Below are 13721 nucleotides of genomic sequence, written 5' to 3'. Positions count from 1 at the left end.
ATGCCTAAAGCCAGATTTTATTAGATCGTGTGATACTTTCCTGGGTTTTTGCAGGGATGGATTTTACAGCTGTCTTTTCACGGAGTAACGTGGATCATCATTCTTCCAGCCTCCAGGCCTCATTCGTACTCTAAAACTTTGGATCCGCTCCCTCCCAAGGTGTAAAGACATTGTCAATTTTGTCTTTTTTTTTTGCTTTTATAAAATCTCTCACTCTTCATCCTTTTTATTGTCTTTTGATGTGCTCAAGTTACAAAAAGCACACCCAACAACAAATCTTCCCTGAACCTGTGTCCCTAACAGCATCCCTATTGCTTTCATTCTTGCCTCATCAAAACCAAAATTCCAAGCTTTATTCTGTCTTCCCCAACCTCATTCCTCATTCCCATTTGCCCTAACATGCCCCAATCTTACTTCAGCTTTCATTACTGCACTGAAACAGCTCTTCTGAGGGAATCCATGACTAAATGTCACTAAATTAGTTAGGTTTGTTGTTGTTGTTGTTTTGCTGTTGTTGTTGTTTTGCTGTTGTGGCTGTTGTGGTTGTTGTTATTGTTGCTGCTGTTGTTTGGTAGTGCTGGAGACTGAACCCAAAGCCTGGTGCATGCTGGACAAGCACTCTTACCGAAATACATCCTCAGCCTACAGGGATGTACCACCGAACCTGACGTTTTAAAAACACAAATCTTATCATACCTGTCAATAGTTTCATAGTTGTTGTTATTGAGAGGTCCTTTTTTGCTTTGTTTTACTTTGAGGCAGGGTTTCACTATGTCGCTCAGTCTGACATCAAACACACTATGTAGCCCAGACTATTTTCAAACTCATAGTCCTCCTGTTTCAACCTCCCAAATGCTGGGATTTCACGCATGTGTCACATGCCCAGCTTCCCCAACCCAGTACTGAGCCCTTTGCATTCTAAGGTCTTTTTTGTTTTATAATATGGTCTCATGAAGTCGCTGAACTGCTCAGGCTAGGCTTGAACTTGAGATCTTCCTGCTTCAGCATTCCAGAGTGCTGGGATGACAGGCATGCACCATCTTATCTGGCTTGTCAGCAAATTTTTTTTCTTCTGATACTGGAGATTGAACCCAGGCCCTTTGCACCCAGCTACCTCTCCAGCCTTTTTAAATTTTTTTTTTAATTTTGAGACAAGGTCTTGCTAAGCCACCAAATCACTCTGGCTAGGCTTGAACTTGTAGTCCTCCTGCCTCAACCTCCAAGAGTACTGGTATTGTAACAAATAATATTATTATAGATAGTTAAATTAGGTAGAAATATAATAGGCAGTCAGACAGTGCTGGTCAGTGCAAAGAAGTCAGTGCAAAAGATAAAAACACATTACAACTATGGCTGGAAGTGCATTCATTGAAGGCCAGGCCTCAAGACAAAGACTGAGTGACTACAGCTATGTACTTCCCTGTGGGAGAAACAATAATGATTGGGTTTTTTTTGTCTTTTTGAGAGAGGGTCTTGCTATACAGTTCAGGCTGACCTTGAGCTCACTTTGTAGCCCAGGCTGGTCTAGAACTTGCAGTGATCCTCCTGCCTCAGCCTCCCAAGTGCTGGGATTACAGACATGAGCCACCATGCCAGGCAATGATTGATATTTTAACAAGGCATCAGTTACCTGGGTGGGTGACCAAGACCTTCTGACCCATCCCTTCCAGGAAAGGGCCTGATTCTTTCTGTGCATACTTTCCACATGACTTGCTTCCCCACTGGGAAACTAAGCAACTATACTTGTAATCTTATTGGTTCATCATTGTTTTGTCCCACCTTATACCCACCTCATGATTTTGCACCCACCTCGTGATTTTGCTCTATGAAACTTCTTTTGAGAAGTGGGCTCAAGGGCAACCCCTTTCCAGGTCCTCTCCTGTCTCTCAGGCCTGGGCTCTCTTTCCCTCAATAAAACTTCTTCCTCTTAACCTTTTTTTCCTCAGAACTCATCCTTCGATTTTGGAGAACAGGAACTCGGTGTATCAGATGTCTAGCAAACTGGGAGTCGTAACGTTTCCCCTGTATCGTTTGGAGGTCCTGATATCATTCCTACAACACTGGGATTGCAGGTGTGCACTGCCATGCCTAGCTTGTCAGCAGGACTCAACACAGCTGAAACGGTGCTGCATCCCGGAACTCTCTCTCCTTGCTTCCACAGTCCAACCCTGGTTTTCCCTTCTCTCTGCCTCCCCTCTCTGTTGCCTTTGTACCCACTTCTGCTTCACCAAAAATACTGAAGTCTCTTTCTCACCGTATTCTCTCTTCAGACAACCCCACCCATGTCCCAACTTCAAATTCCACTTTTATGGAGGTCACACCATATGGAGAGCAGGCTATGCCCCGGCCTGAGTTACTCCATCCTGAGTGCAAGTGATAAGGTAGAAGAAGGATTCGATACATTGTCTGTGCAAGTAGATAACCAATCACCAGATGCTGCACACAGAATTTAACACAAACAACCACAATTAGCTGGGCATGGCAGCACATACTTATAATCCCAGCACTGAGGGGCGAGGCAGGAAGATCACAAGTTCAAGCTCAGCTTGGGCAATTTAGTGACTTAGTGAGACCCTATCTCAAAATGAAAAGGGCTGGGAATGCAGCTCAGTGCAAAGGCCCTGGGTTCAATCCCCAATAGAGCAAAGCAAGAAAAGACACACAATTATAAGGTATAGGCTGATACGTAAGTTATTTGTACTAATAAAAAGTTACCACCTGTGAACTTCCAGAGACACATGAATTTATCAAGACTATCACAGTTAGCACAATTAGAGCTGGAAGACCACTTTCCCTCCACCAACCTGATTTTGGTCAATATCCCAGGGCCAGTGACCTTCTCCCATTGTTCTGAGAGAAGCAAAAATTTAAAAATAACAAAGACCCAAGTAACCTCTAAAGCTCCAGGCCAGGCATATGTATGTTAGATCATGTGGCCTGACCTTCAGTAACCTTTTACCCACGCAAACCTTGTTAATGATTCATCCATACGGACTGCATCTTACATGTGTAATTTAATCAGAGTGGATTCTGGGACAGGCGTGCATGGTAAAAGCCTCTGAGAGGACTCAGCACCCTGTCAATCATTCCTGTCAGTCTTATCCGGAGACCTGGTGGGAGGCACCAGGCTCAGGTGCACATCGTTTAAAATCCAAAAGCCTGATTTATCTGTGTGCTTTTTATTTGCTTGTCGTCCCAACGCCACTTTTCTATTTGTGCCACACTTTTGTTTCTGTTGGTACAGATCTGCTCTGAGCACATCTTCCCGTCATCCTGAATAAATGTAGCTGTGCTTTCTTTTACCATTGGATACACATTGCTATTATTTGCTCACTATATACAAAAGCCTGGAATCTATCTGATGGGCCCACCACATGGTATCAAGACCGTATCAGAAAACCAGGCATTTATCAAACACACCAGACCATAAAGGCTGCAGCTCCTTCATCTGAAACACACAGAAGGAGGAGTCCCTGAGAGATGGCACTGAAACACTGACCAATGGTCACCTTATCACAGACCGCCTGGTATCCATGTCATGAGATTGCCAGGCAATAAACTGCTGACTCTGTCATCAGACTTCAACTCAATGTGATCCCCTGGCTGTGATGGTGCCCACTTTGAAATTATAGTCCCACAACAGGGTCTCAGAACCCTTTATCTGACCACTTGCCCTATGTACTGCTTCCTTAAATTCTGTGGTTGCCTTCAACTTTCTCAGCCCTTCTGTCACCTAATCCATTGAAGTGTGATGTGTGATTTGAGTGTTATAAATAATAGAAGCTGATACTGGAATGGAATAAAGAATTGCCAAAGTCAGGACTACCAAGTGAAATCAGAGCTACTCAGAGAAGTAAAGCTGATGAAATGCTATAATTTAGCCAGGTGTGGTGGTGTACCTCTGGAATCCCAGGACTTGGGAGACTAAGACAGGAGGATCTCAAGTTTGAGACCAGCCTGAACTACACAGCAAGATTTTGTCTAAAAACAAACAAGAAGGAGAAAGAAAGAAAGAAAGAAAGAAAGAAAGAAAGAAAGAAAGAAAAAGTTAAGCAGGAGTATTTTGCAGACTGAGGCAGGAGGATCACTGTATGTTTGAGACCAGCCTGGGCTATATAGGGAAACTGTCTCCAAAAAAAGAGAAAAAAGAAATTATGTAGCTTGTGAATTTGTTGATATTTTCAAGGTTCTGACACTATAGAAGATACAAGTGTGTCTGTGTAAATATAGATCCCTCCACACACACTCAAATTTCCATGACCACCCCAGACCTTGCCATTCTTTTACCCAGTTGCTTATTTATGAGCTGCACCTGATTGTGTGAAACGGATGTTTCAGAATATTTCCACGTGTCCAAAACTAATCCCATGCTCTTATTCCACAAACCTAGTCTTTTTCCATAGCCACTGAAAGGCTCCACCTGCCTGTCACAGAAAAGTCTTCACCAGGATCCTTCTTCCTACCCCATTCTGCTTAGTCACCATACTGCAGTGACATCATTGTCACCGTGGTGTCACACAGCCTTGCCAACAGTGAGGAATGACCCAGAAGAAACTGTGAAAGGATTAAATTCAAACTCTATTATCCTGTAGTGCAGGTTGTTGGTTTTTTTGTTTGTCTTTGTTTTGCAGTACTGGGGATATAACCCAGAGAGCCTCATCTAGGCTAGGCAAGCATTCTACCACTAAGCTACATCCTCATCCTTCTTTATTTTATTTTAAGACAAAATCTCGTGTGGTGCTCGCCTGTAATCCCAGCATTAAGAAGGCTGAGGCAGGAAGATCAAGAGTTCAAAGGCAGCCTGAGGCAGTAGGATTTTGAGGCCAGCCTAAGCTATATAGCAAGACCCTGTTTCAAAAAAAACAGGACAACAACAGTAATAATGGACCCGAAAAATCGGTACAGCCTGGTGATGTGTCATTGTACACCACACATCATTAACGTTTGTGTTGATCTAGGTGTAGAAAAGCATATGCGATATGCAATTACATACAGGATATAAAGTACATTGTAGGGGGCAATGAATCTTAGCATATTATTTTAGCTAAAATAGTTTTGGTAAAAGCCTACATGGTGCCTTGGGAAGTCTCCCGGGACAGTGTAAGAGCTAATTCCCCAGATCAACACTGCCCAAGAATGTCTCCCCAAGATAAGGGGGGGCCTAGGCCTAGGTAACCCTCCATGACCCTGCCTGGGCAGTTCCATCTCCTGGCCCTAGGTAAACATTGTAACCCTAAAGGAATGCATAGGTTGTAAAAAAGGAGACAAATGGAATATAATGGGGGAAACATCTATCATGGTTAGACATGTGACCTGCAACTGTCCTGGGGTCCAACAGGCTGAGAGAAACACCATATGCCCACCGGGGTCAGCAAATGTAACATGCCAATCTGTTGCCAATGGAAACCAAAATGTATATAAGGTGAAACAAAGTTGGCCATTGCCTGCTTCAGATTGGCAAGGGAAGTGAGGGTGGCTAGCCTCAAATTAAAGTCTGGTTTTGTTCTCAATAGACTCGGGTCTGTTGTGGAATACAGCCCAATTTGTGCCAAGGGAATTTCTGCCGTAACACATAATATTTGATAATATATATGTTACTGGTTTATGTATTGCACTATTTAGTTAGTTAGTTAGTTAGTTAGTTATTGAGACAGGGTCTCACTCTATAGTTCAGGCTGGTCTTGAACTCACTGTGTAGCCCAGGCTGGCCTGGAACTCACAGCAATCCTCCTGCCTTGGTCTTCTGAGTGCACATCTGCCTCACATTTCACTATATTTTAATCATTGTTTTAGAGTGTACTCCTCTCATTAAAATATTAAGTTGACTGTAAAACAGTCTGTTACACTAGCCATGCCTCCTATGCCTCATATTCACCATATCTCATTCTTGCTTTGCCTTTGTGGTACTGGAGATTGAACCCAGGGGTTTGTATAGAGTTACGTCCCCAGCCTGGGCTCGGTCTTCCTGCCTTAGCCTCCCAAGTGCTGGGATTGCTGGCATGCCCCACCATGCCTGGTTTACATCTCTTGGTTACATCAAGAGGCCCAGTTGAATGACTGATATACACCAGGTACGTCTGTAAAATTTCACAGTATGATGTCCACAGAGTGATGAAATCCTGCAGTTCAGTCATGTATGATAATAGTCTAATATGTGCCACACCTCAACCATGGTAAAGTATTTTTCTCTATAGTTCTTTTACCCTTTCTTTTCCCTCGCTTGGCATTAGGGCCAGTTTTCTTTGAGCCAAGTCAGAAGTTCACTGCAGTGTCATTGCCCTGTAATGTGCTCAGAATCAGTCTTCTCAGACCAGCCCAAGTCAGAGTGCCTTGCTCAACCTTACATGTGCATCCCTACCGCTCCAGGTGAATTTGTTACCCAATCTGGCTGAGTGTTGCAGCTGTTCAATGCTGAGGGAAGCTGAAGCAGGTCTTCAGCCTTGGGAGTTTAGGCACTGGGTCCCAAACACCTTCCCACTAGGCTCCTGGATGTGTGTGCATCTTCAGAGCGAGGTCATTTTGTGAGCAGCCACATTGATCCACTGGCTCAGATTCATTTGCATGCTGCTGATCACATTCAAGTGGGCTTTTTATTTTGGTAAAAGGAAAAGGGATTCATTCAAAGCTAGCTCTGAGGAGATAGAGGGGCCCCATCCCATCAGGTGCATTAGGGTCTTTTATAGCAGGGAACAGAGAAGGGAGGGAATACAATTAGCCAACAAACAAGCCCAAGCTTGTTGTGTCCCTTCCTGGACCCAGATCTCTCTCTCCCTTGATGTAGAAAAAAAAGAGGACTCTGACCTCCTAGGGCCAGCATCTGCATGTTCTGTCCTTTCGCCTCCGCTGAAAGAGGTAGGAGTGGCTGTGTAAGCCCTAGGCCTGGGGAAATTTGGAGAAGCAACTTATCGCTAAAGGAAAAAATGTCACTTAAAGTTCCATGCTGTACTAGTTACAATTTCAGGTTCTTCCCCAGGGGCCCTCTTGTATCTTATCTGCTAAAAAATTTGGTCATAGGGTGAAATGCTCAAACTGGAAAAGATTTTTAGAATGCCTCATGCAGTTTTTCACTTGCTGCTCACAACTTACTATTTATCTGAGAGTCAATTTGGTTCCAACCAATCAGTTGTGTGTGTGTGTGTGTGTGTGTTCCTGCACACCTGTTCCAACCAACATTTTTAATAAATGGAATAGAATAGAAAAATTAGATCACATAGTGCACAACATATAGTAGCAGGCTGCCAGTTAAGCAGGCCAACCCTGTAATGGTTGAGATAAGAAGGCGGGATGCACAGGCTGACTGGATGAGACTGGTGCAAGCAAAGATGGCCACAGATGTGACCAAGAACTGACCCTAAACTTCATTATACTTTCATTATAATGCACTTCCCTAAAAAGATCTACCAGAGGGGCAGCTGAACACACTTCTAAACATACTTTGGGCCATATGCAAATTAATAGTTGCTTACATAGACTCTTCCCTGTCCAGAGACTCTTAACCCTTTTGAAAAATAAATAATGACCTTCTTTTGAAGCCCCATAAAAGTGGAATGTATTTATGGTTAGATGCTTCTTGTCTGTGGAAGAGCCAGCTCTCATTATGGAGGAGCCAATCTCCCTTTCCCGGGGCTCCCTGTGGGCCAGCCAGCTTTGTTTCTGTCCTACAATAAACTTTCCCTGTGAATTTGTGCCGTTGTCTCAATGTTTTGAGGTTTTTTTGTTTGGATGGCTGGTTGGTTAGTTGGGGTTGGTTGGTTAGTTGGTCGTTTTTATTTGTGTTTTATGGTACTAGGTTTTGAATCTAAGGTCTTCACGCTGAGCTACATCACCAGCTCTTTATGTTAATACAGGTTCTTAACACATAGTAAGTATCCAACTTAGGAACGAGTTCTGTCCCAGGAGAGTGTAAGCTGGATCATTTGTAAGTCTGACAAAGTGAGTCTTATATGCCTTTGACACAAATATACAAGGTAAAGAATCCTGGGCTCTCACTGAGCACTGTACTACTGTACGCTATTTCACTGTATAGTAAGCACACAGCAGCACAACTGTGGCAATGTCCAGCAGACATATGAGCTACTTCCCTGATTTGTTCACATCTACAAATGTTTGCAATGTGAGGTCTGTTTCTATCTGTGAAAGTCTGAAACTTAAATGTTCATAAATGAGAGATTTACTGTATAAATAGCACCCTCAGCACCTAAGACTCAGTCCAGCAGATCCATCCCTTACTATTCTATTGTAAATTTGTACTTTAGTGTTATAGTAACTGGCTGTGTGTCTCAGTAGCTTTCCCTGAGGGATACAGGAAACAATCTACATGTTTATCCACTTGGTACGATGAACAGCAAGAAGTGCGCACATGTGCAAAAGTGGAAAAACAGGAGTTAGACACACCTTTATGCTCCATCTAATCGGTTTTGTGTATGTTTACCAGAGAATCACAGGGGGCCCACTGGACCCATACCTTTGATTTATTAAAAAACAAGTTTTCTTTTGACTTTTCCAGTAGAAGTAGCCCAATTCAGTACAGTAGCACATGAAAAACCAGACTTGCAAGTTTTACAGGAGGTCAAAAGTGAATCATTAGATCACTCATGCATGGACGATGACGATCCCTTATGGTAAAATACATGCTTTCATAACAGAAGAGTGATGTGGGTGTATGGTGATGATGGTGATGATGGTGATGGTGGTAGTGACTTTGACATTGGCCACGTGAGCCACAGTCCCTGTGACAGTGAAATAGAGCAAGAATCTACTGGTACAGATACTGGGAATGCAGACATCCTTGATTAGGATGGTGAAGAAAATAGCAATATGAATACATATTTGATTGATCAAAATGTTGTGAAACAGCCACACTGTCCTGGCCCACGGGTACAGTCAACTAGGACCCTAGAGGGGGAGTGGGGATTGTAAAGGGACAAGAGACACGAAGAATGGAGACAAGACAGGATTCTGATCAAGCCTCGTTTATTGGCGGGGAGTACTGCGCATACATAGGGCGCGGGGAAATATGGAAGTTCTTAAGGCGGGAGTAACCAAGTAACCCGACAAGGGTGGGAGTAGCTAGGTAACAGTGGGCAGTCCTGACTTAAAGGGAAAGGTGTGTCTCTTTGGAGAAGTAGGCAGGATAACAGAAACTTAATGCTTAAGACGGCTACTAATATACAGTGGAGGTCAGCCACAGTCTCCTACACCACACAACCAAATGGAATGATCCAATGCTAGAACTATGTCCAAAAATATAGTGAGGGTCTTGGCAGGGGTGAAATGTATTGAAGAGAATGCCAGTACTGCCATTCAATGTTAGAAATTGTAGCAGGTGAAATGCCACAGATACTGTGAAATATACAAAGGCTGAAATGCAAGTAAAATGTCCTGTATGCACCAAGAGCCATATTAAACATGTATGTATTATGACATCTCACTAGCTGAAATAAAAGTATTCACAGGTGCTCTGTACTTAGCACAGATTTCTCATGGTGATTTCAGGAATGTAAAAGACTTAAGGAAAAGCAATGGATTAAAATACGCCCTTGTAGATGTGAAGACTTATGCTTTCAATTTGGACATTTATCCTGGAACTCAGCCATCAAGTCCTTATTCATACAGTAATAAACCAAATGATGTTGTGAGCAGATTTGTTGCTCCCATCTCCCAAAATAGTCAAAATGTGACACTGGACAATTGGTTTACTGTTTTCTAATTGATGTTACATTTGGTAACAGAGCACAAATTGACCAGCGCAGGAACTGTACACATGAACAAAGCAGAAATTCCAAATGAAATGTTGCAATTTCAAAACAGAGAACTGTATAGTACAATCTCTGGATTTCAGAGAGATAGAACTGGTCTCATATATGGCAAAGAAAAACAAACTAGTACTGCTGATGTCAACATTTCACCATATTGAATATTGAGAGGGAAACCTCAACAAAACAGAAGCCTGAGATGGAAACTTTCAACAAGAAAATGAAACACGGAGTAGATGTTGTTGATGAGGTATGCAGCAACTATGATGTTACCTGAAACACAAGCATTGACCATTGGTTGTGTTTCACTCAGTCCTAAGCATGTGTGGCATAAATAGTTTGATAGTTTACAAAGAAAATCAAAAGTGCAAAATATCACAGAGAAATTTTCTTAGAGGACTGGGACTGGGGCTCACAAGAGATCATTAATAGCAGAGGAAAAACAAAATGATTCTACCTAGGAATCTATGCAGAAACAATTGTGGAGCACACTGGTGAGCTGACAGGTAAACAGGCAGGTACAGCATCACAAAGACCTACTACAACAACAGGAAAACAAAAAACAAAAAAAGATGTCAACTGTGCCCTAAAAGAAAGTACAGCAAAGCAAGACATATATACCATCAGTGCAAATGATACTTGTGTATGAAGCATGCAGTTGTCATGTGCAAAGACTGCCTTGGACGTGACAGTTGAAGCAATGCTTATTTCTGTGGTAGGCTTTTGTTTGTGTTTACACTGTAGTTCACATGAATTTTCATTTTTGTTGTTATCTTTGAGGTTTTGTAAATAAGTAAACAGCTGATGTGAAAATGTTGGTGTCTATTCTAAGCACTTGTTACATGTTTGATATTGTATTTTATTCACATCTTATTTCCCTGCTAAGTGCATGTTGTACAATACAGTAGAAGCTCCTGACAAAACAAGAACAGAAGAGAGATGACACGAGTGCCACGCAGGAGAGGAAAGCTAAGCACACGTGCTGTTGCTGTAAGTGAGATGTGTGCCTGGAACATGTAGTTGTCATGTGTGAAAGTTGCCTTGGGTGTGACAGTTGAAGCAAGGCTTATTATTGTGGTAGAGTGATATTGGCATTTTCATTGTAGTTTATATAGAAATTTATTTCTGATGTTATCTTTTAGGCTTCGTCAGGAAGTACACAGTTGATGTAAAAATGTTGATGTCAATTCTAAACACACAATACATATTAAGAAATTAATACTTTATGTTGATATTTTATGTTCCTGTTAACTCCACACTGTATCATATAATAAGACCCCCCTGACAATACAACAAGACCACTGAGGTGTCAGGTATGTCCTACAAAAGGGCCAGGAAAGCAAAAGACATATGCCATCAGTGTAAACAATGCGTGTGTCGGGAATGTGCTCCTGTGACGTGTGCAGACCACCTTGGGAGTGATAACTGAAAGAAGGATTAATTTTTTGTAAAGTGTTATTGGTATTTTCATTGTAGTTAATATGGGAATCTATTTCTGATGTTCATTTTTAGACTTTGTGCTACAAAACCAATGTTAAAAATTTTGAGGCTTTTTTATAAACAGAAAATATTAAAAACTCAATACTTTATTTCTGTGATTTTTTCCTGTTAAGTACTCATTGTCTATTATAACAACAGTCATAAAGTTAATAATTCACCAATAGAAATATTCTGTCAGACCCACATTTATGCACCTTGATGAGAAAATTACTCTTGTTCTCTGAGGGTTAAGGGCAACCAGATGCTTCCCTCCACTGACCTGAACCTGAGCCACACCCCAGGGCCAACCCTCAACCCCATCCCAGAGATTACCAGTCAGCAGCAGTCATGATAAAAGAAACAAAGTCCCCAAGCCCAACTGGGAAAATTCCAGGCCAAGATGCAGATGCACTAGACCTTCCTGTACCTCCTTACGTGAACGAGGGTAACATTCCCTGTGCAGTTCATTGCAAGTCCACACATGTGGGTTGCATTTTATTTTTCATCTCTTTTCTTTCTTTTGTTTTTTTAAACAGGGTCTCACTATGTAGTTCAGGCTGGCCTTGAACTCACTATGTAGCCCCGGCGGGCCTTGAATTCAGGACTGTCTTCCTAGTGCTAGTGTTGGATTTACAGGCATGTGCCCCTATACCCATTGCTGTATATTTCTTATACTTACAAATATAACAATGAATTATGGGAAAGAACATGCTCAGTGATGCAGCAGACATTACCCAGCACCCTGCCCAACATGCTGCCAACCATGCTCTGGAAGACCCCAATGGGAGGCGCCTTAGAGCAGGCAGCACATTTAAACCCCTATAACCTGTGTCTTTCTCAACCACTTCTGGAGAGAAAGAAGGTGCTCGCTCCATCTGGTACAAGCCAATTCACTCTGATTGCACTTTGTCCTAATAAACATTGCTGCTATTTCCTTACCCTTGTGTGTAGTGTCCAATTTTTGTAAGTCATACAGAAGAACCTGGGACCCTGTCCAACCCCATAATGCATGGCAACGGTCTTGCTAAGTCACCAAGTTGTCTATGCTGGGGGGCTTTAATTTGCAGTCCTCCTGCCTCAGCCTCCAGAGTGCTGAAATTACAGATGTGTACTCCCACACCTGGCAGGAAGGTTTATGTCTCAGAAGCGGTTGAGAAAGTCTGGTCCCAGTGGCCTCTGTAGAGTTAAATTTATGTGGTTTTACCCAAGTTTTCTGAAACATAATCAAGGCAACACAAAAGTTTGAATATAATTGTTTCTACTTAAAACATATTTTCTTCTTACCTCTATTGTATTTGTAAACAATACTCCTATTGTGATACTGCAGAAACATTCAGTAGATAATTGCCAGGAAGAACTGGAAACAAAGAATTGCTGCAAACTGCTCACAATCAGCCTCTAGACCATTTCTCTAAGCATATTTACAACCACCCTCCCCAGGCCAGGGCTTCGCAGCCTTTACTCTTCCTTAACCCCCTTTTGTTCCAGGTGCACTTCTAATCAGAAACACCTCACATCCGAAGACTGACATTCTCCTGGGAACCGGGGTGGCTGTAGGGCTCACACCGTCTCCTTGAGGATTCTACCTCCCCGCTACATGTTATAAACAATCACCCCACCAGTGTAAAAGACAAAGTTGTTAATAAAACTGAAGTCTGCAAAGTACACATCTTAGCAAAATAGCCAAGTTTCAAATAGACATTGACTGAGTGCCAGGATGATCCAGGAGCTCAGAGCACAATTCGTTATTGTCTACACATTTATTCTGTACAGAGGCTCGCTTCATTCTTTCAGAAGACAGCAAAATCTGGCTATAAGAAAGGGAGAATTTTCCTGTCAGTTGGCTGCTTACATTTCTGTGCCCATCATGCCCACAAGGTAGTAGGCAATGTGCCTGACATGGATGGCTTACTTTTATTTATTTTTTTATTTTTTTTTTTTTTTGGTTTTTTTCCTCCGGTACCGGGAACCGAACTCACGACCTTGCGCTTGCCAGGCAGGCGCTTTTGCCGCTGAGCTAAATCCCCAGCCCCTATGGATGGCTTACAACAGAAGAAAAACAATTAGAACACAGGAGGCAAGCAACATAAAATGAAAACTAGCAGGTGATGAATTAGTGACTAATTGTGGACTAATCATGGAATCATCTAGAGTAGTTTTAAACAACACGGATTCCCAGACCCAGTTTCACAGACTCATCGGTGTTAAGGCTCGGGAGTCTGTATTTAAGTTCCCCGGATGGTTATGAATCAGTTGGGTCGAGCACAGCTACCTTAGAAACCTGGAAGAAAAGAGATTTAGTAGTAACCCTTGCCATCAGGAAAACCCCTTTTGGGAAGCGTGTAGCTGTGCTGGGCCTCAGGAAGGTGAACTGGCAGCAGAGAGCAGAGGGCCACAGCTGCACTGGAGCTGCCAGGGCCCGAAGTGCTAAGAAAGCTTTGGGAGGTAGAAGATGAGGGTCCAGGGCAGCCAGGAAAGGCTTCTCCT

Source organism: Chinchilla lanigera, unplaced genomic scaffold (genome assembly GCF_000276665.1).
Source record: "Chinchilla lanigera isolate Chin_1 unplaced genomic scaffold, ChiLan1.0 scaffold00040, whole genome shotgun sequence".
Taxonomy (NCBI): Eukaryota; Metazoa; Chordata; class Mammalia; order Rodentia; family Chinchillidae; genus Chinchilla; species Chinchilla lanigera.
Note: the sequence above shows the minus strand (reverse complement) of the source record.